Raw genomic sequence first — 27,116 nt, forward strand, 5'->3', positions numbered from 1 at the left:
GGGCATGGATAGCATGGGATTGTGTGTTTTTTTAGTGTTTTTCGACTTTTTGGGGTGTGTACCTGATGTTCCTCTGGCTTCCATTGCTTTTAGGTGCACAAGAGAACCACCAGTGCCAGGAGGAAGTCCTGCAGCGGTGTGTGCAGCACAACGTCACGTGACGTCACGTGTGGCCACAGACAAAACAACTCTGCAACTCGTGCAACTGCGGCCTGCTGTTCTAACATCTCAAGAAGATGGCCCCAAAGAAAGTTGGCCGTAGCGCCTCGGCGAAAAAAGTCACCAGTGCCACTGCCAGTAAGAAGGAGCAGAAGAAGAAAGTGGCACCACCTACCAAGGAGACTGGTGTGCCCACCAACACCAAAAAAACTACGCCTGCAGCAGCAGCGGTGTCCGCCGGGGACCAAGCTGGAAGCAGCACCTCCCCTTCATTGGGCTCAGTGCCACCACGCCAAGTTAGGTCCAAGACCACCATGAGTGCTGCTGCGGCAGTCACTTTGGTTGTTGAATCACCATCGACCAGTGATCTTGGCTCATCACAAGAAAGTACCATCCACTCAACGCCGGGTGTAACTCAGCTTACGAGTGTTCAACAACAACAGCCACAAACACAGGTGCAAGTAGTACAAGCGCAAGTACATGGGCAAGGAGAGGCGCAAGTACAGCCGCAAGGAGAGGCGCAAGTAGAGGGGCAAGTACACCCGCAAGGAGAGGTGCATGGACAGGTGCATGGAGAGGTGCGACTAGAGGTTCGTGGAGCGGCACAACTGCCTACAACGCTTGTTCCTCCAGAAGTAGGGGCACATCAGGAAATTGCTATTCAAGAGGAGGTATCCGAGGAAGCCACTCCTCCTGATGATGATTATCCATTGTCTTCCAGATCCCCAGCAAGAAAAAGGTCAAGGAGGGATACTAGAAGTTCTTATTCAAGCCCCCTTCCTTCTGATGATGCTGATGTTGATTGGAACCCACCAATGCAGTCTGAGAGTGGGTCACCCCATGATGAGCCAACAAAGGTAGCTAAGCCTAAAAGGAAGGCTCCCGCAAAGCTTCCACTTATGGGTGATGACGACGAACAAGAAGTGGTATCTTGTGCTGCTGATGAACAATCTGACAATAACCCAGTCATCACAGTCGTCACTCCAGCCCCAGCAGGCATGCAGCACACAGACATTTTCACTCTATCCCGAATGGCTGCTGAGCGAGATATGGGCGGCGTGGCACTGGTACCACCACTGTTAACTACAACACCAACAAGACCTACAGCTTCCATCTTTTTTAGTCAGAAGGGCCGGCATGGACCTCCATCCTGCTCGACCTCAAGTAGTGGTGCTGTAAGTGATTAACAGAAACGAATTCAGTCACGCCCATCCTCCACTTCATCTGGCATTGAAAGTCAAAGTAGCACCTCCACCACCAGCAGACATCACCCGTCCCCAGTTTGGGACTTCTTTACTGTTAGCGCAAAGGCAGAAAACATGGTCGTTTGTTCAATTTGTAAAGTATTAGTTGGTCGGGGTAAGCTTGGTACCAACTATGGTACCGGAGGCCAGAGAGGTCATCTCAAACAACACCCTCCTATCCAGTGAGAAGCACACATGAGGAAGATCGAGGAAGCCAAAAGAAAAAAAATCCAAATGTATCCCTTGAAATTGAATCTGATGACGAGAATCTGTGCAGGGGGGAAGTGAAGAAGCGACAGACATTTTTTCTGGTACACCCAGTACCCCTGGCAGCAGCACTGCAGTGGTATCGCCCACACCCTCTACCCCTGCAACATCTATGAGGCACACTAAGAGTGTTGGAGAGACACCAATGCGAAACACTACATCAATGGGCCTAACTGGTTTGAAGAGGTCATCATCATCATCATCACGTAAAATGGTCCAGCCCACCATTAGAAGCATGCTTTGGTCGCAGGCGCCATTTGAACGCAACCACCCAATGGTACGTTTGTATAACGCGAAGCTGGCTAAAATGCTAGCGCTGGACCTTCTCCCTTTTTCTTTCGTGGAAGGGGTGGGGTTTGTGGTAAATAAAGTATTACCCTGTCATAATTTCTATAAATAAACAAAGGATCATGCATAAAGTGAGAGGCAGAGTCCGTGATGTCCGATTCAAAAGGGCTTTATTTCAATAACTCGAGTTAAGGGAGAATCGGTTCCATCAACACTAAGGTTCAGGAAGGGTCTTCTAAACTTTATTCACAGAGTACAATATTTATACATTCAATTTCGCAGATAGGGAGGAGCGCTCCAGGCAGAGCAAGAGAAAGAGAGATAAGAACATGTGGGCGTGCATGAGGGCGTACATGTGGGTGTTCACTTGAGGAGTCATAGGTGAGTCATAGGTGGGTGGATGCATGGAGGGGGTTGCATGGCCAGCTGGAACTTTGCCCTACTTGTGTGCGCAACTTGATCATGACGTGCAATTGACATGTAACTGGGGGGAAGCTGACTTTCGGTCTAGTAGGGAGGCCTTCAGTGTCAGGGCGACCAGTACGTCTGGTATTATCTGATATCTTAAGTCCGGGGATGTATTATCTGAAGCAAAGGTCGCTCATCACCAAGAGCCCGTGTGGGCATCTATTTCTTCGTTCATTGCATGGGGGCCTTGAGCTTTCTACGGACGCGAGCTCTGCAAATCACTTAAACGGAGACAGAAAGGCTAGGCCCTATCTCTGCAGACGGGTTCTGTTTACCTCCTTCACCAGGCAGGAATGTGATTCTGTAGAGCAAGCAGATAACTGTTGTGCAAAATACTGTTTTGGCACCCCGTGCTGGGCCCCTCTCGGCTTAGCCAAAAGTATGCGAGGTCAGGGATACGTAGCTGCAGCCCTCAGAGTGTCTGGAGGCATGAAACTTCAATTCGGGGACTGGCTGAGCCACAAAATGGAGAAATGGGTTCTTCGCGATATATTAAAAGTGCACAATGCAAACACATGGGCCACATGGGACTCAGTGCAAAATTAACGTTTCATTTATGGAAAACCTGGTGACTGGCATCCTAATGTGGGACGTAAATGCAGGGGCATCATTATTGCGGCCACAGAGGGAAAATGCATGGGTGACATGCACATACACTAAACGTAGGGGTACACGCAGGGGACATATTGGCCATGTAAAATGTCTTTTTCCTCATTCCCTCCTTGTCCCCTACTGTACCCTTCAGGACACATCTATTTTCATGAGACCGTATATTTGTTCATACAGCATCATTTGTTCATCTTTGATCCTTTGTATACGTGGATGTGGAACACAGGCAGTCGCACACAGGCCGCAAATGGCCGGGCCACACTGCAGACAGAGACAGCAGCCGAATATCATAAGCAGTATCATTCCTAGGAACAACAACACTTTCCATCCCCATGCCGATATTACACCCCAGAGCCAACTGGACCAAGTCCATGTGCCTGGGTTTTGATGTATATTGTGAGCAATCTTGTGGAGCCTTGTTATTGCTGCGTACACAGATGGCGCGTTATTAGGTATGGAAACGCAGCAACTGGAGCCGATCACCCTACAGGCCCCACCCCTATCCGCCAGGATGACGTCAAGAACAAGACGGTTCTGAAGAACAACCAGTCGCATGGCAGACTGCTCCTGGGTCAAGTTCACCAGGGCAGATGCAGTCTCATTCACAACTGCTTCCAGAGTCCATGTTAACCTGCGTATGAGTTTACTGTTTTGGACGGGACCTATGAAGAAAAATAATCCTTTATTGAAATCTGTATATTGCTCCCAGGCTGTCTCAGTCTGATCAACCTCTGAGGCATCGGTCTCTCTCCTGTCTCTAACATTCTCTAGTCGTGAATCTCGATGATAATAGGATGGGGCCAGAAAGACGGGTGGCAGCAGGAACGCTATATAGCATGTCCCACCCCAGTCTAAGGGCAGCTGTACATAGGCTGTCTGACCGCAAATGAAATAGGTATGGCGAGATGCTTTGAAAGAAAACTTTCCTTTATCATTAAACTCTACTACAGCATTACACTCGCTGTGTCCCATATGTACTGATCCTTTCTTTCTAATGCACAAAACACCTTTTACCTTTTAGGACTGAAATAGACGGTGGACCCGAATTTTGCGTGGGCTGAACATTCAGCATTATAAAATTGAGAGAAGCATTTCCTTGCTCGTACTCTTCATTTTCTAGATCGGTCCCCTTCCTTTGGGGGAGTCCGTCTTCGTCTGGAAAACTTACCTCATTCATTACTTTATTCAGGTTTCCGTATATCCAGTCACCCTGGTAAACTTTGGACTTTTTGTCGATTGATGTCATTAAGGCAAACCATGCTCCGCACGAACCATTGTGGGAGAACGGAAAAGGGAAGAGGGGCAGAACTCCCTTCAGCTTTTGATAAGGTGGGAGTCGGCCACATATCCAGCAATCTGTCGCATTGCTGGTCTGATGAGAATGGTGTAACATCCGAATAAAAGTATTGTTGCGCAGGGCCAGTCGATATGACAGTTCATGGGGTGGCAGATCACTAAATGTATGCTCTACGGTGTCATTAATGGAAGAGTGTATAATAGGAGGAAAGAAAACATGTAATATTAAGCTGACACAGATTATAGTGATGCACAGAAGAGACAGAAAAATCAGAGATACTATACATCTACTACGTAATATCTTGCAGTATTTTTCTTTCATTTTGCTCTTTTTATTATTATTGTCCGCGATCTTATGCATGTCAGATATCTTGTTTAATTGATTCACCACCTAGTGGACTTAATTGATTAAACGTCGTCTGGCTTTCTAGATCGTAGTTTGGACCTGTACCCTTGCTGTGGAGTCTTTTCTAGCAAAGGGGGCTCAAAGTCTGTAATGTCTTTTTTCTTTACCAAAGTTCCAGAGTCTCCAAAGTACCGTTTACAATGATGGGCGTGAAGCCATCCTTTTCTCCCTTCGACTTTGTTGGCTGTCCTCGTTGTTAGTAACACTAACTTCGGCGCCTTCCAACGCGGCTCAAGGGGGCTTGATCGATCAAAATTCCTGACGAGCACATAGTCTCCTGGGACTATGGCGTGCTCCTTGACCTGGGTGTTGTCAGGGAAGGCGGCGGCAACCTGTGAACGACAAGAGAGTAGTGCAGACATCAAGGAAGCCAGGTAATCTGTAAGCATGTTACTGTCAACATCAATTATTTTCTTAGGCATAGGCGTACCCCACATGTTCGGCGGTCTACCGAAAACCACTTCATATGGTGATAGGCCTGTTCTGGAATGGGCTACCATACGCATGTAAAAGAGGGCAACCGGCAATGCTACCATCCAATCCACGCCTTTTTCTGCACAGATCTTTGCTAGTTTCGTCTTTATTGTCTGATTATGCCTTTCTACAAGGCCTGCTGCTTCAGGGTGTCGTACACAATGGAACTTCCAGTTATATCCTAACAGAAGAGACACTTGTTTCATTAATTCAGAAGAAAAAGGCTGACCATATTCTGAGTAAACGACACGGGGCAATCCGTATCTAGGAAAGAATTTGCGCACCAATTGCCTGGCAGTTCTCACAGCAGTATAATCTGGGACTGGATACGCTTCTGTCCATCTAGTTAGTGCACACACAACTACCAGGACATACTTGTAACCTCTACATCTGTCCATTTGGATATAATCCATCTGGAGGACCTCAAAAGGGTGGTCAGGAGGTTGAAATCCGCCTTGTTCCACCGGAATGCCTTTACCTGGATTGAACTGACAACAGATCATGCAGGTTCTTACTTTTTGTTTTGCTGCTGCACGCAGGTGCTTGTTAAACCAGATATTCTGTAAGCTGTCTATCATTGCCTTCTCTCCCAAGTGTGCTGGACTATGTGCTGTGTTTATGATCACTTGTACCATTGAATCAGGAAGAAACCATGTGGCTTTGCCCTTAGTCATCCAACCTTGGTCAGTCTGGACCCCTCCTTGTTCAGTCCATTTCTTTATTTCATCTGAAGTGGCATGTGTCTGTATGTCGAGTACATCTTGAGAAGGATCCCTGACTGTCATACTTTTTGTCAGTAATGGTACCTCTGTCTTTGTCGTGTCTGTTGGCGTCTGGGCTGTAAGTTTAGCAGTTCGGTCTGCCAGGTCATTACCCTGGGAAATGGTGTCTGTAGCTTTGGTGTGTGCTTTACATTTTAGAATGGCTATGGCTGCAGGTAAATGTATTGTTTCCAACAGGGCCTGAATAAGCGGGCCGTGCTGAATTTTGGCCCCATGAGAGGTCAAGAAACCTCTCTCCCTCCATAGTACTCCAAAATCATGGACTACGCCAAAAGCATATTGTGAATCTGTATAAATGTTCACTTTCAAGTGCTTAGCTCTTATGCAGGCTTGTGTCAGAGCGATGAGCTCTGCTGTTTGTGCTGACAGTATGTCTATTCTTTGTGTCTCTATGACTTCAGTAGCAGTGGTCACGGCATATGCTGCCACTAATTCTCCCGCACTCGTCCTCATGCATGATCCATCTACATAGAGTGTTAGGTCAGGGTCTGAGAGTGCAACATCTGTCAGGTCTTGTCTTGGTTTCGTCACTATATTCATTATTTCCACACAATCATGTGGTGCGGTGTCTACTGTACTTGAGGGCAAAAGTGTAGCAGGGTTCAGTATGTTACATCGTCTGATCTCTATGTGTGGTTGAAATAACGTCAGTTCATATCCTGTCAGTCTCGCTACGGTCAAGTGTTGTGTCTGTGTCCTGTTCAAGAGAACTTCCACTGCATGCGGTACCTGTACTGTCAGGGGGTGTCCCAGCACTATCTAGTCACTTTGTCTTATGGCTAGGGCTGTTGCCGCAACCGATTTCAGGCACGCAGGGAGAGCCTGGGCCACTGGGTCCAGTGTACTAGAAAAATAAGCACAAGGCTTGTGTTTTCCTACTTGATCTTGTGTGAGGACAGATAATGCTGTTCCATCCCGTTCAGTTACGAAAAGCATAAAGGGTTTGCTGTAACTTGGAGTCGCTAAAACTGGCGCTTGACATAAGGCTCTTTTCAATTCCTCAAATGCCAAGGTGTGCTCTTGTGTCCAAGGGAGGACAGTCGAAGACGCTGCCTCCTGTGTTGTCAACTGTATGAGTGGTTTGGCTAGATAGGCATACTGGGGAATCCACTGCCTGCAGTATGAAGTGAGGCCAATAAAGGCCCGTACTTCCTTTTGTGTCTTGGGCTGTGAAAGGTTAGAAATTAACTGAATACGTTCTTGTGTCAGCTGTCTACCCCTCTTGGACAGCAAGTGTCCAAGGTACACCACTTGCTGTGCACAGAATTGTAACTTCGAAGGGGACACTTTGTGCCCCTTGTCTGCCAGAAAGTGTAAAACCGTCAGTGATGCATCTTCGCAGTCTGTTTCTGATCGTGCTGTAATTAGGATGTCGTCTACGTACTGTATCAGTGCTGTGTCGGTAGGCATATTAATACTGTCCAGCTTTCTTTTTAACGCTTGACTGTAAATGCTAGGACTCTCTGTAAAACCTTGGGGTGCTCTCGTGAATTTAAAACTGCGTCCTTTTAAACTGAATCCGAAAAGATATTGGCTGTCTGGATGAATTGGAACGCTGAAAAAGGCATTCTTCAAGTCAATGACTGTAAAGAACGTTGCCTCAGAATCAATAGCAGTCAGTAATGAAGAAATGTCTGGGACCACTGGGTATTGTGGGACTACGCATTTATTCAATTCTCGAAGGTCAACAACTAGTCTGTAAACTGGTGGTGCATTAGGGTCTGATCGTTTAAGGATAGGAAGGACAGGTGAGTTACACACATTCGAGTCAGTCTCCACCACCACCCATTGTGCAATGAGTTCATCAATAATTTTCAATAAGGCCATTTCGGCATCAGGTGGCATTTTGTATTGTCGTATACGTGGTAGTACTACTCCTGCTTTGAGAGTGACCCAGTGAGGTGTTATGTTCATGTAACCTACGTCAGTCGGACCTTGTGCCCATAGGTGCTGTGGTACATTCTGGAGTCTGTGGTCAAAATCTGTCAACACATAATGACCCTTAAAATCACGTAAGTACAATCGCACTCCCTCCGGAGAACAACAGATAACTGCCCCTAGTTCTTTTAATGTCTTAATACCAAGTAAGTTTTCTGGACATGATTTAGTAAGTAGCAAGTCTGTGGTACGTGACAGTGGACCAACCCTGAGGGAGACTGGTTTCGATACTTCATTAATAATAGGCTTTCCTGAAAATCCCAGGGAAACATTCTGTGAGCCCGAGAGAGGTGCCCCTGGAACCTCGTCATGGCTGATGGTAGTTCTGCTCGCCCCTGTGTCAATCAGAAACTTTCTGTCTTGTCCCAGTACACGACCATGTACATAGGGACCTTCTTCATCTAGAGGAACCTGAATAAGGGGCAAGCCATCTTCCCTCTCAAGGCTGTTTCATGAGAATGATTGGTATTCTGGATAGTCTGACTGTGTGTACTGATACATTTGTGGTGTGGCATGAACAGGCGGTGGCGGGGGTGGAAAAGTCGCTATTGTCTGTTGTGTGCTCTGTTGGGTGCTATTTTGCCTAGGAGTTTGTGGTCGTTCTTTTGTTTTGCCTGTAGCTATATTGTGTTTCAGGACAGCACATTCCTATCATAGTGACCTGGTTGTTTGCAATAATTACAGTTCCCCTTGACAGGTGTTGTGCCATTTTTGTTCGTGTTTGCCGGTACTGTTTGGGCAACCAGCACCTTCATTTTTGTCTCTTTCAGGCCTCTCTTTTCCTGATCCTGCTCTTCTCTATTCCTGTTCTGGTGATATTGTAGCATTTGCAACATTTGTGAAGGGCTGTTTGCTTGCCAAGTACTCTCAACCTTCAGTACTCTATTCTTGATCTGGGGTAGGGAATTCTCTACTAATTTGCTCACGAAAAGATGGGGATATGATTCGCTACCGGGCTTAAGGCCACTATTAATAGCAAAGCATTTCTCGAATCTAGAATAGAAATCGCTTGTGTCCTCTTCTTGTTTTTGTTTACAGGCTGAAATAGCATCCCAGTCTTCCTTTTTAGTAGTCAATAGCCTCGGCAAAACCTGTATTAGGAGTTCAGGTAGTTCTTTAGCTTTGTCACCAAGACCAACTCCCGGGATCCTGCCTTTATCCTCTGTTTCCAATGCTTCCCAGCTTAACTTTTTCTCTCCCACCTCCCAGTCTTTTTCCTTAAGCTTCTCATGAATGCCTGCTGGCAATAGTACTTTCAATAGTTTCAGAATGTCAGCGTACGTATAATCTCCGATGCGGAGAATGTCTTTTAATTCTCAGTGAAACCCCCCTGGGTCTTTATCATGGGATGGCAACATCTTTTTCATTTCCAGTATTTCTAATATCGTCAAGGGGGTGTCAACATACACCCGTTGAAGCTCATTGTTTGCATTTTTGACGGATGTACCTCTCGTAGGGGGTTCTGTCTGTCTACGTATAGGTGCTTTCTGTCGTGGTGTGGGACGGGAAGCATGCATGTGGTCAGACAATTTAAGTACTTATGTCGTTGATCCAGGATGACGTTAATTAATTCAGTACCCAGGCCTGTCCATCTGTCTAGAACTATGGCGTCCAGTAATTTATACAATTGACCGGGATCGGTATATTGATTCTCATACAACGTTATTAAATGTTGGACCATGTAAATACCGGCCAAACGCTGTTCGTTCGGCGGGAGGCTCAAGAACGTTTGGGCCACTATATCATTGCTATATATATTAGAATTGGACACCCACTGGGTGGCTGACCGGGCCAATTCCATTTCGTGTGGGGTGTGAGATCTCTTGTTCTTTATCCGTCGATCCAGTGCTTTTAAGTAGCTTGGAATAGATTTTCAAGGGAATATCTTTCTTTTATAGCCGGCCCCTGTTTACGGTAGTTGAGGCACTTTGGCCTGTCAAACCGTTGTGCATTGCCTACATAATTTATCCTGTCCTTCCCCTCATCTACCTCTTCCGTTGATGACTCATCCTTCTCGTCAGGCTCTACTTTGTGTGTTGCTAGTATTTCCTTTCGTATTTTGTTCATCATACTGTCTGTCTGTCCCATTTTATCATGCCGACCGGCATCTATGTTATCACTCCATTCTATCAAACCAGGCTTTACTCCTTCGTCTTTTTCTCTGATCAGGCATTTAATAACAAAACGGAGGATGTAGTTCTTAACCCCCACCTTTCGGTTTTGCATGGCCTGTGCTATACTCTCTGGTCCCTCCCCCGTCCTAATGAAACGGTATATTTTATCTAGGTGGTCTTTCATATCTGGTAGTTTGTACAAATATGCGACGGCCTGTCTTAGTCTTAGTGAAATCATGAGCATTGAACCCTTTCCTGGTTCTGGATCGTATATACAGTGGGGGATTGCTACATCTATAGTAGGCCCTCCCCCTACGGCCCCTGTCCCCTGGTCGTCTTTCACGAGCTGCTGGAGCTGTTCCGCTGGTGGGGGCAGAGGGAAATCTGCGTTTGCGTAGTCCGGTGGGGACTCTTCTAGATAGGAGGAAATAAACGCCTCGGATGCTGTCGGCTTTATTCTACGTACTCTATAGGGTACAGGTGGTGGCGTTCGCGATCTACGGGGTGTTTCTGAGGGGGTCACTCTAGCTAGTTCTTCTGAGAGGACAGGATAAATACCAGTAACGACGGCATTTCTTTCTCTATCAGCCTGTTCTGCTTTGACCCGTTCCCCCTCCTCCCGCAGTTCTTTTTCTTTGGCTTTTTCCGCTGCTTGTTTAGTTCTCTCTGCTTTGTTGAATTCTTTCTCTGTTCTCCTATGTGCTTCTTTGCGCCATAACTCAATGGCATCTTTCTGAGAGGGCCTTGATTTCTTTTTCCATAGCGCTTCCTCTACTCTCATAACGCATTCAGAATCCCACGTTCCCGAGACAGGCCATCTGTACTTCTCCTCTAAATCCTTTGTGTAATCTACCCATAGGTCTAAATACAATATGGCATCTAGCCCATGTTTATTATACATATAATGACCAGGTGTGTCTCTAGGCGAGATGTTAACTGGCTCTTCTAGTATACCTTTCCTGGTCCCTATCTGACGTAATTTCGAAAACAGTGGCATGTTGAAACCAACTTAATGAAAACACAATACACACCAAAATAGTCTGACTGAAACAATCATTAACACTAAAACACTAAAAAACTAAAACAGATACAGTTTAACTCTATGTACTTGAAAACAATTATCTTTATGCACTGAAATACAGCACATCCATACCGGTCTCGTAAATGAACCCGTCTTTACCGTGTTCGTGTGAACAAGCACGTCTTTACCGTGTTCATGTAAAGGAACCCGTCTTTATCTTTATGCGTTCCCAATAGTGGTACTCACCGGGAAGCAGAACTTGAAGGCCTCGGATACTTGATACTGCGCATGCGCGGAACAGGTGGACCTCTGGGAACCTCGGACCTTGCTCTCTCACGGGTTGGGCTCTGGTTGGGATGATCCGCGATCCTCACCGCCTCGTGTGGATGCCTGGTCGCAGTCCGTCCTCCTCCGTGGGCCTGAGGGAGTAAGCAGGAAGTCCCGCTGGCGTGTACACTTTGAAGTCCGTCACGGCTGTAGTAGGGGGCATGGGCTGGACCTACATCTCCGGCGCGTGGGGAAGGGGATTTGTCCCTATTCGGGCACCAGATTTATGTGGTAAATAAAGTATTACCCTGTCATAATTTCTATAAATAAACAAAGGATCATGCATAAAGTGAGAGGCAGAGTCCGTGATGTCCGATTCAAAAGGGCTTTATTTCAATAACTCGAGTTAGGGGAGAATCGGTTCCATCACCACTAAGGTTCAGGAAGGGTCTTCTAAACTTTATTCACAGCGTACAATATTTATACATTCAATTTCGCAGATAGCGAGGAGCGCTCCAGGCAGAGCAAGAGAAAGAGAGATAAGAACATGTGGGCGTGCATGAGGGCGTACATGTGGGCATTCACTTGAGGAGTCATAGGTGAGTCATAGGTGGGTGGATGCATGGAGGGGGTTGCATGGCCAGCTGGAACTTTGCCCTACTTGTGTGCACAACTTGATCATGACGTGCAATTGACGTGTAACTGGGGGGAAGCTGACTTTCGGTCTAGTATGGAGGCCTTCAGTGTCAGGGCGACCAGTACGTCTGGTATTATCTGATATCTTAAGTCCGGGGATGTATTATCTGAAGCAAAGGTTGCTCATCACCAAGAGCCCGTGTGGGCATCTATTTCTTCGTTCATTGCGTGGGGGCCTTGAGCTTTCTACGGACGCGAGCTCTGCAAATCACTTAAACGGAGACAGAAAGGCTAGGCCCTATCTCTGCAGACAGGTTCTGTTTACCTCCTTCACCAGGCAGGAATGTGATGCTGTAGAGCAAGCAGATAACTGTTGTGCAAAATACTGTCTTGGCACCCCGTGCTGGGCCCCTCTCGGCTTAGCCAAAAGTATGCAAGGTCAGGGATACGTAGCTGCAGCCCTCAGAGTGTCTGGAGGCATGAAACTTCAATTCGGGGACTGGCTGAGCCACAAAATGGAGAAATGGGTTCTTCGCGATATATTAAAAGTGCACAATGCACTTTTTCAACGTCGTCGACACTTTACACTTGATGATCTTTTGACATTATATTGAATAGATCACGCAAAGTGTAGTTTATCATTGTCTGTTTAACTCTAAAAGCACTTACAGACTGCCCTGTTTCTTTTGTTTGCCTTATTTTTATGTTATATGTGATAGTAGGACACAGGCAGTCTCCCGCTTGGTTATTGTTATCTCATCTCCTTTGTTGAAAACAAATATTTATACTATTAAAGTGTGTCCGGCTGGATAGTTTAAAATATAGATTTCAATTTTGCTCTATATTTATTTTGATTGTTATTTTGTTGCTAATGTTTGGGACCATTGTCTTTCGAAACATTATACTCCCAAAGGTCCCAGACCTATTGCTACTTTTGGGTTCCCTTGTTCCTTGTAACAAGGTGGAAAGCAACCTGCATATCTGTTGGCGGAGAACTTATTAAGCCGCCTAGTTGCCAATGAAAGGCTTCAAAAGATACATACAGAACAACATTACATTTGTGCCACTATTCTGGATCCACGGTATGAAAAGGCAGTGACCAGCAAAGCATTCATTCCTTTTGATGAGGCAGATGTTTCAAAGTACAAACATTGGATAGCTGTGTCAGCCAGACGGTTCGAAAAAGATCGGCAGAGAATTCAAGGACCCGTCAGAAGTCCAACTGAATCACCATGCGATCTAGCGTCAAGTTCCACTTCTGAATCTGTGGCCGAAGGGAGTCACTTTCCCTCACAGCCGTTAACGACACCAGCAGCAACCCTATCATCATCCTCACCTGCACTAGGCCCAGCCATAATATTGTCGGAAGTGGATTGGCTAACTCATCAAGGGTGTGTTCGTTCCAGTGCTGAGAAGGCCACAGATGGTACGCAAAGTGGAGCAACCGTGGAGAACCTTGAGTTGATGGTGCAGGCCTATCTGGATGAGCCAACACAGGTCTTTGTTCATACGAACCCATTGCTGTATTGGTACAGGAAAATGGCTCTATGGCCACTGATCGCCAACCTGGCTCTAAATTATTTGTCTTGCCCACTCGCAAGTGTGTTTTCTGAACGTGTTTTCAGTGCTGCTGGTGCCATTGTAACTTCAAAAAGGTCCCGCCTCTCGGCCAAAAATGTGGAGATGAATCAGAACTTGATAACACCAGATTACAAAGTACCTGAATGCGCGTAGGATGAAGAGGACACCGACTTAGGTGACGGAAGTTCTTCTCTGTTACCTGACCTACTCCCGTCTCAAATCATGGAGTTGGAGGACGAGCTCTACTTCCCTGACACCGAGCCCTGAAAATGACGACCTTTTTTTCGTCCTTATTCACTTTTATTCCTGCGTGTCTTTCTTTGTTTTGCAACTTTTCCAACAACAAAACTCTAATCACCTAATCACAAGTCCATCAGCAGCACTGTCTTCATCTTATATTCCCTATTGATTTGAAGGTGCCTCAGTCTGCATTCCTGAGGTTCACAAGTTCACAACTCAATCATGCTCCTTTATACTCCTCCTCCAGTCTCCCCCTATCCATTTCCCTCAGCGTTTAGGCCCTGTTCTGTCCCTGTCCTCAACTGCCCAGCAAGTAGTGGGTAGCTGCTAAGTTTAGGTTTTGGTTCAGTGGCGCAACCTGGACTTTGATGTAAGTTCTGTGCTAAGGTACTTTCTGCGAATTCTCCTGTGCGGCACCTCTGAATGTGTTTTGATGCATCATGTGCCTTGTTCTTACACCTCTGAATGTGTTGTTTATGCATCATGTATTCTCCTGTGCTGCACCTCTGAATGTGTTTTATGCATCATGTGCCTTGTTCTTACACCGCTGAATGTATGTTTATGCATCATGTGTTTTGTTACCAGGCCTATACTCCTAAATGTACGGTGATATTTAGTTGGTTGTTTTCTCCTAGTACAGGTGTTCCCTGTGAGGTCCTGGCTCCCTGCGTAATATTCTCCTAAGGTGGTTAGGGTTGCGTAGGTGGTACTTACCGGTTACCAGTAGTTACTGGTTGTGTGCTAAAGTGATTTATACTCTATGTTCTAAGTGCTAATTCTAACAGTATTTCTAGTTATAAAAGTGCTGATTCCTGACAGTGGTACAGGTGGCCCTGTCTTGTACATATCCCCTGTAAATTCTGCCTGTGCCAGTTGGCACATTGTGAAGTGTGTGTTTTTATCTAATGTGTTTTGGTGTAATAAAAAAGGCTATTTTTATACATAACTTTGTGTGGAGTTTTCTTTGTGGTGGGCCTTGGGTGTTGTTGCTGGGGGTGCATGCACAAACACTTAACTCACATTGCCTCCGAGTTTAGCCTTACTGCTCGTGCTACGTTACCAAGGGGGTGAGCAGGGGTTATCTTGGCGCGTAACTCCCTTGCCCTGACGTGGAAGTGGTGGTCTCTGACTGACTTTGGCGCAAGCCCTGGCCGGCCAGGGATCCCATTTCTAACATTGGCTCGTTCATAATGATGTTGGCAATGTTTTAGGGGGGTTTGGTGTTCTTTGGTCCAGAATTGGCAGAATTTTGGCCTTGTTGAGTGTTTTGCGGGCCCGTGTGTTTGGGTGAAAACTTAATGAAAACTAGTCGTAGACTTTCCTTCTTCTTCTTCTTCTTCAAAGAGCGCAGTGGTACAATTTTGTTCTGCCTTGCTGAGATTCTTGTAAATCGCTGGAACAAGTGACTGTCCATGTGAGTTTCAAGAGGATCAAAGTAGAGGAAGTGCTGAAAACAGCTATGTTTTCTGAACTGCGCAATTTGCCATGTTTTGAATATACCAGTATTGCATGTTTCTGGGGGGCTGTTTGGGGGGCTTCTATGTTTCTGTGGGTGGGTTTTGGGGTCTGGGAGCACTGCTGGCACAGTCTAATGTTGATTGCATTTGTTTTTCAGGAAATCCATGGTGGCAAAGGGGAGTTAGGGCCTAGCTGCAGAGCTCGCATGGAGTGATTTTGGAATGAGGCCAAAATAATTCTAAGTGCCCATTTTTGTATTTTTGCTTTTTGGCTGTTTGTGGGGCTTCTACTTGTTTTCGCCTGGGTTGACGGGTCTGGGGGGTATTGCTGGGAAGGTCTAATACCGGATAAAAGTGGTTTGGAGAAAATCGGAGGTGAAAAAGTGTTTGCATTTGTGCTCACTTGCCTGTCTTTGGGGTGCTGTTTGGGGGGCTTCTAGGTTATTGGGGGTGGGTTTTGGGGTCTGGGAGCACTGCTGGCACAGTCTAATTTTGATTGCATTTGTTTTTCAGGAACTCCATGGTGGAAAAGTGGGGTTATGACCTAGCTGCACAGCGTATTTGGACTGAATTGAAGGTAGGCCCATTTTTGCTTTTTGCCTGTTTGGGGGTGTTCTGCCTTTGGGCGGGTGGCTGCAGGGGTCTGGGGGCATAGCTCGGAAGGTCTAATATTGGAATCAAGTGTTTTGGACCAAATCGGAGGTGAAAAAGTTTATCCATTTTCAGGAATTTCGCTCACTTTAGAGTTTTTGGGGGCCTGCTTGGGGGGGTCCCTGGTGTTTGCGGGGGGTTTGGGGTGTCTTGGAGCAACGCTGGGTATGGATACTTTTGATTGCAAGTGGTTTGGAGAAAATCCATGGTGGCAAAGGGGAGTTAGGGCCTAGCTGCATAGCGCGCACGGAGTGATGTGGGAAATATGCAGAAATTTGTTTATGACCATTTTTCCATTTGTGCTTTTTGGCTGTTTGGGGGGGGGTTAAAGGTGTTTCCGCCTGGGTTGACAGGTCTGGGGGCATTGCTGTGATGGTCTAATACCAGATAAAAGTGGTTTGGAGAAAATCAGAGGTGAAAAAGTGTTTCCATTTTCAGGAATTTCGCTCACTTTAGCGTTTTCGGGGGGCTGTTTGGGGGGTTCCTGGTGTTTGGGGGTGGGTTTTGGGGTCTTGGAGCACTGCTGGCACAGTCTGATTTTGATTGCATTTATTTTTTAGGAAATCCATGGTGGAAAAGTGGAGTTATGACCTAGCTGCACAGCGCGTTTGGACAGAATTGAAAGAAGGCCGAAAATATTCTAAGTATGAGATTTTCCATTTTTGCTTTTTGCCTGTTTGGGGTGTTCTGCTTTTTTGCGGGTGGGTTGGTGGGTCTTGGGGCATTGCTGGGAAGGTCTAAAAATGGATAAAAGTGGTTTGGAGAAAATCCATGCTTAAAAGCGTTATGGCCCTTTTTTTGACTTAGGGCTTGTTAGGGTAAGCAGCAGTATTGCATGTTTTTGGGGGTGTTCTAGATTTTTGCAACTGGGTTCTGGTGTCTTAGAGCACTCGTGGGAATGTGTAATTTTAGTTGCAAGTGGTTTGAAGAAAATCTGTGTTGGGAAAGGGGGGATTTGGCCTGGTTAAACACAGCGTTTGACACTATTCTTAACTTAGGGCTCGTTAGGGTTAGCAGTATTATATTGCATGTGTTTGGGCGGGGATTCTAGATTTTTATGACTGGGTGGGTTCTTGGAACACTTGTTGGAATGTCTAATTTTGAATGCAAGTGGTTTGAAGAAAATCCATGGTGGGAAAGGGGGGTTTTGGGCATACTTTCTGAGTGCGTTTTGGCACGATTTGAAATTAGGCCTCTGCGGGGTAGCAGCAGTATTCTGCATGTTTTTTGTAAGGGTAATGTGGGGTGTTCTAGATTTTGGGGATTGTCATCTCTGAAGGTGAAAGTAACCAATAGACAAACAATGTGGAAGTAGTCTTGATGGAAGTTTTTCTTCAATTCAGATTTTATTCACCACGCCCAGCCAACATGTGTTTCGTCAGGGCTAGTAGCCCACGACTTCATCAGGGCTCCCGCGGGCAGCGGTTCCAAAGCTATTGCCAAAATGGCTAGGTGCTCTCAGTCACTTCTAATTCCGACCCGGCTACCGGGTACTGTGAAGGTTCTCGCTGATTCGTCTCAGCCGTCTCAGCTTTCCAGCGTCTCCGCGTGTAAATGACTTCCACATTTACACGCGGCGACGCTGGAAAGCAGTACGGCTTAACCTGCCGCTCACACGGACACTCCTATGGTGTGTCGCATCTTTGGTATTAACCATCACACAAGGCTGAGACGAATCAGCGAGAACCTCCACAGTACCCAGTAGCCGGGTCGGAATTAGAAGCGGCTGAGAGCACAAAGCTATTGTGGCAATAGCTTTGGAACCGCTGCCTGTGGGAGCCCTGATGAAGTCGTGGGCTACTAGCCCTGATGATACACGTGTCGGCTTGGCGTGGTGAATAAAATCTGAATTGAAGAAGAACTTCTATCAAGACTACTTCCACATTGTTTGTCTATTGGTTGTGTTGTTTGATTACCTACAGCATTTACTCTGTAAAAGGCGACGTGTGCACAGATACCTGTTGTAACAGTATAACATTTTGGCATGTATCTTTCCGCCATCTTTATAAGCCTGTGACATTACTGGGAGTTTCAGGAATTCCACTAGCAGCACTACTGGTGGACTCACTACTACATACAGAGTCAGAGAGAACTAAAAAAGGCCTTTTTTACTTTTTTTCTCTTGTGTTGCAAAAGAAATTACTGGTACGTGAACTTGTGGTAGCTGCCATGATGGCAGCTCACTCAGCTTTCACCCAAGAAATACAGACACAGGTCATGATGATGCAGACTCGCAGTACTTTAAGCAGTACATGCAAGTGGGGATCTGAATGTCTTACTTTTCTATAGGGGTGGCACTGCCACTGGCCATACTTCATCCACTCAGCGTCTGCTCTACTACATCATACACCTCTGCTATCGACGAGGAGGATAAAGAAGATAACATCCAGGCTTCCAAAGTATGTCTATGATTCTTCCTAATGTCTCAAATGTACCAAAATTTCTTTTTGTCAAAAACCAACTAACACCCTTTTCATTATATTTTGGAAACCGCCGTCTTCTTATGTTGAATTGCATTCAACAAAACCATTCTTTACAGTCATAAATATTAAGACTCGCTCGTCCTTCGTTTCACCCTTCTTTAACTTTTCGTTCTTCACATCCCTAAACTTCATCTGATATGACTTGGCTTCACAATAAAAATTTGCCAGCTAAGTTGAAGTGAAATAGAGGGGGCCATTGGTTACCAGAGAAGTACCGCCGCTAATGCTATTAAAAGTCAAGGTTGACTGTCTTCTCAGTGATAGCCCAAAAAGTAGTTCTAAATTAGTAAATGTTCTTGACAGTACAGTGTACTTATACTAGTGTACTGTGCACTACTTTACAGTACATCATACACTCCTTTGCGAGCCTACTCAAAAAAAATTCAATAAGTAAGGAGTATAATAACTTACCACCGTCCGCCGCCGCTGAGTATTCCCCCCCAGCTCCTCCTGTTGGCGCTGCCGCATCCAGAGTGGACCCCTCCGCACTGCTGGCCCCGGCACTGGTGGTCATCTGTGCCGCATCAGATGTTGAGACGTCTAGGAAAAACATGTCATATTTTCAGATGCCATACACAACCCCCTATTTTGTCTTGTAATGGAAGAAAATGTTACATAACACATTTTCTATTACTGGGATTGAAAAAAAGTAACGGTTTTGGGGAGGGTGTTGACCTTTTATATGCTTATTCCATTAAATGCTACACTTCTTCTTATGACAACTGATGAATGCTTGCTTAACTTGCAAATTTTCCTCATTACAGAAAGAAGATTCTATTGCCCTTCTGCCAGACGATTCACCAACTACTATTAAGTCATCACCAGCAGTACTTTAAGTACTTTAAAGAAGGTGGGGGCTCCTGCACAGTTATTCTAATAATTTAATGTGTCTGTTAACTATTATTAAGTTTGAGTCATACTAATTTCATTCATGGGAATGTTGTTGAAACTTTAACGTCATCTTCATCCATCAGAATACTACACTATTAAAAATAAAGAAATAATGTTTTCATTTCTTAATTGAAAATAAAACTTTAAAACTAACAAACACTGTGTGGTTTTTGTTTACGAGTGAGTGAGCGGAAAGGATTGAACTACTGCACTTGGCAGTCATGTTTCAGTGACTCAGATAGGCCGGGACTCTGAGGTAGTCTTCTTCTAATCTTCTGGGTCGTAAAGTCATTGGTCAGACATTCTAGATAGTCGGTCAGGGGATTGGGGGATCAACTTCTGTTCGGACTGAGGTATTTCGAAAGTCGAACTGCACCTATCATCAACAATGTCCTATTTATCTTGTCCATACTTCTTTGTGTGCAGAATAGTCCCTGAAACACTAGGGGTATGGGATGTGCTCCTCTCAAATCAAAAAGGCAACTGCTACCTTTTACTAGGCGTAAACAATGACATTTTGTTGTTGGAAATTGTCAAAGCCCTTACATTAAGAAAACTGGAATAGACAGCAAGGGCAACCCAGAGGACTGCACTCAGTGCCTAGAGCTATTGCTGTATCATAGTTTTGTTTCATACCGTTTGCCGAATGGGCAAGCTTAGCTACCTACACAGGCCGACTCATAATTGTAAATAGTTGTAGCACAGAGAGTGATGGTAGAGGCAGGATAAGAATGTAGAAAGTAGTCTACATTAGAAGAAGATCAAAGACTATTTTGTAAAACATAGAATTATTAGCAACCAGTTTGTAATGAATAGGAACTGTAACAGTTAGGGAAGTATAATTATTAATATAACAATAGAACAACTTACTGGGGCCAGCAGAAGAGCCTGCAAGGGACTGCTCCTGTACCTCTTCTGCCACCGGAGTTTCAGTCGCCGCCAGCGCCTTGCCCCTGGGAGTTGCTGGTGAACATGAAATAAAGAAACACAACATGGATATTTGGAAATATTTGATTTCTTTGAACACAATCTAAAATTATGTCGGGGAAACAAATTAACAACAATTGCATCTGATCTGGTCAACTAGGAGGATAGTAGTACAGTATTGCAGGATTCGCAGACCGTCTATTAGGACAGTTATGTAATTCAATAACTACACCAACAACAAAAAGGTTCTACTACGACTGCCATCAGTCAGCAGCACGAGACCTCGCGTGACAGACACAGTCCATCATCATGATTGCAGACCACTGACAAATGTCCTATAACAAGTAATAAATAATATACTCAACGTATCATTCCACCACTATCTCTTCAAAGTGGCAGCAGCAGGAGTACAAAGAAGGACTAGACTTGAGTCTACTGTCTCTAGCATTACGCAGTAATGCTCTCAAATGACTAAAAAGTTGCAAACAAGTAAGCATAGTAGCAATGCCAAAAACCAGGCGAGCACCTGCAATGACAGAAGCTATTTAAACATTCATTTACCTGCAATGTAATCGAATCAGCAGCATTCGTACTCTTCAGGAAAAATATAGATTAGCAATACAACAGAGCAGAAGGAAAAAAAGTATTTATTAAATAGCTATTTACCAAGGCCAGGGATCTCCAATCCTAGCAGGTCGAGCATGTCATGCTCCCGGTCCAGGATGTCACTCCACCGGTGCGTCACTTGCTGGTAGGTGCGCCGGACCCCAGACTCCTTATACATGCGCCGGCACACCTTCTCCCACAGCTGGCGACGCTCCCGGAGGCCGTAACCGGAAGCAATCCACCCACCTGCTGCCACGGTCTTAGGGATGTGCACTTGGACAAAAACGATCAAGGCGGCCACCTCCACCGCAGAGAAGACCTCCCTGGCCTGGACTTCCTCCCCCTCAAACGCCCGCAAGGGAGCCGGGTACGGGGTGCTGGGCCCTTCCCCTTGCCCTTGTCGCCTCCCTTAGCCATGGTCCTGGGCACAAGAAGAAGGAAAGAAGAATAGGTGTGAAAAAAAATAAGAGAGAGAGCGAAAGAAATAAAGTAGGTAATAAAGTAACAAAAAGTTAAAAAAACACAAAATATAGATGTAGGAAATTGAAGAGAAAGATTATAAGCAAAAAAAAAAACAAAAAAAAGTTCAGAAAAACATAGTATTACAAAGATGTAAGATGGATAAAAAGGTAGCATGCCCAAAACAATGGCAGTGAATGAAAAACAAGATGGCCGCACCCATAGAGGACCGCGTGGGGAAGTTCGTGCGATATTTCCCCCGCAAGCACGCAAAAACGTCTTTGAACACATAACCGCGCGCCGCATACGACGCGAGCATGCAACTAGCGCCCGGAAACAGAAACACGTCATGCAAACAAGATGGCCGCGCCCATACACGACCGCATGGGCAACCTCGGGGTCGGTGCGCTGCAAGCGGTCCGCGAATAAGGAAAAAAACACGCGGACACGCAAAAAAAAAGAAATCCGCAAGTTTGCACGAATTTGCGGATTGCAAGTTCGATTTCGCACGAATTCGCGCCCCGCGAATCTCGCGAAATGGCAGAAAAATGAATTTTGGAAAACTGAAAGCACTTAGCAGGTGCAAAAGTTCAAGCTAATTTGTAACCATTCCCTATAGTGCTTCCTGAGGGGCCCCTCCAGAGTTCAGTTGCCTACTTGCAACTATTCTCTGACCCTGCGCTGACCCTCAAAGCAGGGTCACAGAATAGTTACAAGTATGGCACAATGCTCCTGTAAAAAAAATGAAACTGCAACAGGAAGCACTTACAACTAATGAAGCAGGTGCCAGACTTGAAGCTCAAATTCAGTGACACATTAACCAGCCCCAAATGAATTCATCTCAGTTGAGGCTGGGAAGGTGTGCTTTGCTTTCCCCCCATAATCTACAGTGGTGAACAAGTGGGTGGTAGTGGTGACACAGAGGGTGATGTGATAAACCAGAGGGGGACAGTGATGATCCAGAGGGTGGCAGTGGTAAACCAGAGGGTGGCAGTGATGAACCAGAGGGTGGCAGTGATGATCCAGAGGGTGGCAGTGGTAAACCAGAGGGTGGCAGTGATGAACCAGAGGGTGGCAGTGATAATCCAGAGGGTGGCACTGGTGAACCAGAGGGTGGCAGTGATGATCCAGGGGGTGGCAGGGATGAACCAGAGGATGGCAGTGATCAACCAGAGGGTGGCAGCCTTGAATCAGAGGGTGGAAGTTATCCGTTATCCCCGACGTGCTGAAAACACACCGGAAGTCCTGCGGAGCAGTCTCCCATAAATCCTGATCTCGACAGACACCCACAGGCAGCTATATCGGGATCGGCTGCCCGAGGCCTGTACTTCGCCCTGAAGCCAGGGCCCACAGAATTTATAGGTGCCACAGCTGAGGCGAGGCGGACCGGTCTGATCCCTTGCACTGTTCGGTAGATTCTCTGGGCTTTTCATCAATTGGGGAAAGTCCCAGTTGTTTATTTTGAGGGGAGACCCACCCGTCCCTCCAAGAAACTGCCAAATACAAATCAACACCTTTTGGGTTTAAATATTTGGGGATTTTCATCTCACTTGAACCCTCGGTTCACTCTGCCCTAACCCTCCCTCCCCATCTCTGCAAACTAAAAACGGATATTGCCAGCTGGAAGTCACTTCTCCTGTCCCCCTTGGGCTGAGCCGCCCTGTTCAAGATGATATCACTACCAAGGTTCCTCTATGCCCTGAAAAAAACCCTTGACCCAGTTCCGGCACACTACTTTAATGAGATTGAGGGCCTACAGAAGAACCTGCTCTGGGATGGTAAACCTTGAATTGCTCTGAGTAAGTTAACGCTAAATTAGTATGATGGAGGCTTTAGCCTCCCGGATATCAAAAAATACTATTGGGCATCCCATCTTGCAGCTGTCAACCATGGCATATATGGTCGCGCTGATGATGCCGGTTACGCCATGGATAGATGGCTTCCTCCAGGTGGCAATTACAATAGAGCATTGATTCCCGATCTAAACGATTTACCTTAACTGGCCCTACTAAACACTCTGTTAAAATTTGGCACAACGCCAGTAATTCTCTTTGATGTAGACACAGCCACCCCTCTTTGGGACTCTGAAAAACGGGGCGATTTGTGGAAAACGAAGAGGTTCGACAGGTGGGACCTTATTGGCATCTCGTATATGAAGGATGTCTGGGGAGTTGGAGAGATCAAGTCCTATGACACGCTTCAGACTGAATATGAGCTCGCAGACACAGAACGCTTTCGCTATGCACAGGTCCTACACTCCCTCCAGTCTTCACTGCCTAAAGGGGGACTGTTCTCCTGAAGGCCTCCCCCTTGGAGGACAGTATTTTAGACGGCCACCTTCCTGACAAAACGATTTCCTTAATTTATAAAAAGCTAATCAACCACATGATATACCCCCTCCAAACACTGCAGGATAAGTGGGTGAAAGATGGGGTCGAGCTAGATGATGAGGACTGACAGGTGGCGGCATCCTCCCCCAGAGTTGTTCCTATCCCAGGGTGCCTGCGCTTGGTACAGCTTAAGATCCTTCATAGGATATACATTACGGGGCGCCGATTAGTTCACATGGGATGGTCCGACACTGGAGAGTGCAAACAGTGCTGTGGGCTCATGGGCACGTTTGTGCACATTATCTGGGAATATGAACACATTAACTCCTTTTGGCTCAAGGTACATGACACGATCAATGAGGTGCTACATGTCTGTCTCTGCCCGGAGGTGAGACTATGCCTCTTAAATATTTGGGAACCCACGGACCTAAACACTCACCAGACACATTGGGCCACACTGGGGCTCATGCTGGCGAAAATAAATATTGCCCAATTATGGGGGCCAACTCACCCACGCTAAAGGCCTGGAAAAGGAACCTTGATTGGTGCATGTTTAGAGAAAAGACATTGTTCTTGGCAAGGGGATGCCGCAAAAATTGGTCCCGTATATGGGGCCCGTGGAATACCTACTGAGGTGAGATCTGTGCACCGCCTCGATGTAATGAATGGGATGCCCACCCTCCTCATGACGTTCCACTCTTATGTAATGATTGTATAATTTTCCCTCTGTGCTTATTGTAATGTATACACTGTCTGATCCTCTGTACTTTCTTATTTACACTGATGTCTGTTTAATAAAAAGATTTATTAAAAAAAAAAACAATGTCCTAAAAAGGTGGGTTAATTAACAGGCATTTAACTTGTTTAAATGCATTTACATTGTTTAAAAGACAGTGTTTGTAGCATGTAAAACAAACAAAAATGGATCATGTTACTATATCATAAAAATTATTGGTGATATTGGTATCACAACAGTGCTCAATATAAAGTGCATTTATACAGTTGGCTTGGAGTTTAAATTCCATCAATCGATCACCAGGAGGGGTGTTTTTCCTTTGACCATATTATCTTTTCATAGAGTATAAGGAATTTCATCATCTTACAGTTCAGTTGAGAATCTGTTGGGTCCAGACCTTGAATAATGACTGATCTGCAAGTTTGAATGCCCCTGTCGTAAAAAATGTTTGCAGTAGCAAAACCCAGATAGATGTTTAAAAGGGTATAACACAGATTAGATCATGGGTACTCATAGTATGGCCCGCGGGCTGCCAGCGGGTCGGCAAGCCTTCCTGGGCGGCCAGCGGACCTTGCAGACAATTTACCTGTGTTTATAAAAAAAAAAACTAAAGAGTGTCTGCAAACACTGCGACTCCGCTGCTCTGTGGGGCCCGGACATTCCAGTGATAGTCCGAGTGGAGCTGCAGGGGCGCTAAGAGGTGAAATTCGAAAGCCTCATTAACATACGAATGGTCTTATAAACACCTGTGAAGTGCTCGGGTGCAGCTGTGTGTGCCCGGAAGCTGACTCAGCCCGGGCACACACAGGCAGGGTGAGATGAAAAAGGTGACAAAGGGAGGTAGAGGGAGGCAGACAGAAGGAGGGAGGGAGACAGAGGGAGACAGAGGGAGAGGGAGTGAAAGGAAGGGAGAGCGAGGTAGGGAGGGAAAGGGAGGCAGACAGAGGAAGAGGGAGGGAAAGGGAGGCAGTCTCAGACAGAGGGAGAGTGAGGGAGGGAGGGAAAGAGAGGGAGACGGAGGGAGATTGAGGGAGGGAGGGAAAGGGAGGCAGAGAGAGGGAGAGCGAGGGAGGGAGGGAAAGGGAGGCAGAGCGAGGGAGAAAAAGGAGGGAGGGAAAAGGAGGCAGACAGAGGGAGAGCGAGGGAGGGAGGGAAAGGGAGACAGACAGAGGGAGAGCGAGGGAGGGAGGTGGAGGGAGGGAAATGAAGGAGGAGGGAACGCGAGGAAGGGTGAGGGAAAGAGAGGGAGGGAGAGCGAGGAAGGAAGGCAGACAGAGGAAGAGCGAGGGAGGAAGGGAAAAGGAAGGGGAGGGAGAGAGAGGGAGGGAGGGAGGGAAAGGGAGACAGAAGGAGGGAGAGCAAATGAGGGAAGGAAAGGAGGGATGGAAAGGGAGGCAGACAGAGAGAGAATGAGGGAGGGAGGGAAAGGGAGGCAGACAGAGGGAGAGCGATAGAGGGAATTGGAGGCAGACAGAGGGAGAGCGAGGGAGGGAGGGAAAGGAGGAAAGGAAAGGGAGGCAGACAGAGGGAGAGCGAGGGAGGGATTGAGGGGAGGGAAAGGGAGGCAGACAGAGGGAGAGCGAGGGAGGGAAAGGGAGACAGAGAGAGGGAGACAGAGAAAGGGAGACAGAGAAAGGGAGAGGGAGGGAGACAGAGGGAGGGAGAGAGACGGAGACAGACAGAGGGAGAGAGACAGACGGCGACAGACAGAGGGAAGGAGTCAGACAGAGGGAGGGAGAGGGTGACAGAGGGAGACAGTGAGGGAGACAGACAGAGGGAAAAAACAGAGGGAGGGAGACAGACAGATGGAGACAGAGAGAGGGCGACAGACATACAGAGGGACAAGGGAGGCAGAGGGAGGAGGGAGACAGAGGATAGGAGACAAAGAGAGGGAGACAAAGAGAGGGAGACAGACAGAGGGAGACAAAGAGAGGGAGAGGGAGGGAGACAGGCAGAGGGAGACAAAGAGAGGGAGGGAGACAGAGAAAGGGAGAGGGATTGAGACAGAGAAAGGAATAGGGAGGGAGACAGAGGGTGACAGACTGAGGGAGCGAGGGAGGAGGGTGACAGACAGAGGGATGGAGGAGGGAGGGAGTAGGGTGACAGACAGAGGGCGGGAGGAGGGGGAGGAGGGTGTCAGACAGATGGAGGGAGGAGGATGGTGACAGACAGAGGGAAGGAGGAGGGAGGGGGGAGGGTGACAGAGTGAGGAGGGAGACAGAGTGAGGAGGGAGACAGAGAGGGAGAGGGAATGAGAGAGAGGGAGTCAGAGAGGGAGAGGGAAGTAGAGAGAGGGAGACAGAGAGGGAGAGGGAAGGAGGGAAGGAGGGAGAGCGAGACAGAGAGAGAGAGAGGGAGACAGAGAGGGAGGGAGACAGAGAGAGAGATAGAGAGAGAGAGAGAGAGAGAGAGAGAGAGAGAGAGAGAGAGAGAGGGAGTGAGACAGTCAGAGTGAGTGAGACAGAGGGCGTCAGGGAGAGGGAGAGGGAGGGAGTGAGACAGTTTGAATGAGACAGAGGAAGAAATAGGGAGAGATGGAGGGAGAGAGGAAGGGGGAGAGGTTGAGAGAGGGAGAGAGAGGGAGAGAGAGAAAGGGAGAGGGATTGAGACAGAGAAAGGAATAGGGAGGGAGACAGAGGGTGACAGACAGAGGGAGGGAGGGAGGAGGGAGGTGGGTGACAGACAGAGGGATGGAGGAGGGAGGGAGGAGGGTGACCGACAGAGGGAGGAAGGTGACAGACAGAGGGCGGGAGGAGGGGGAGGAGGGTGTCAGAGAGAGGGAGGGA

The sequence above is a fragment of the Lissotriton vulgaris genome, chromosome 11, assembly GCF_964263255.1.
Source record: "Lissotriton vulgaris chromosome 11, aLisVul1.2, whole genome shotgun sequence".
Taxonomy (NCBI): Eukaryota; Metazoa; Chordata; class Amphibia; order Caudata; family Salamandridae; genus Lissotriton; species Lissotriton vulgaris.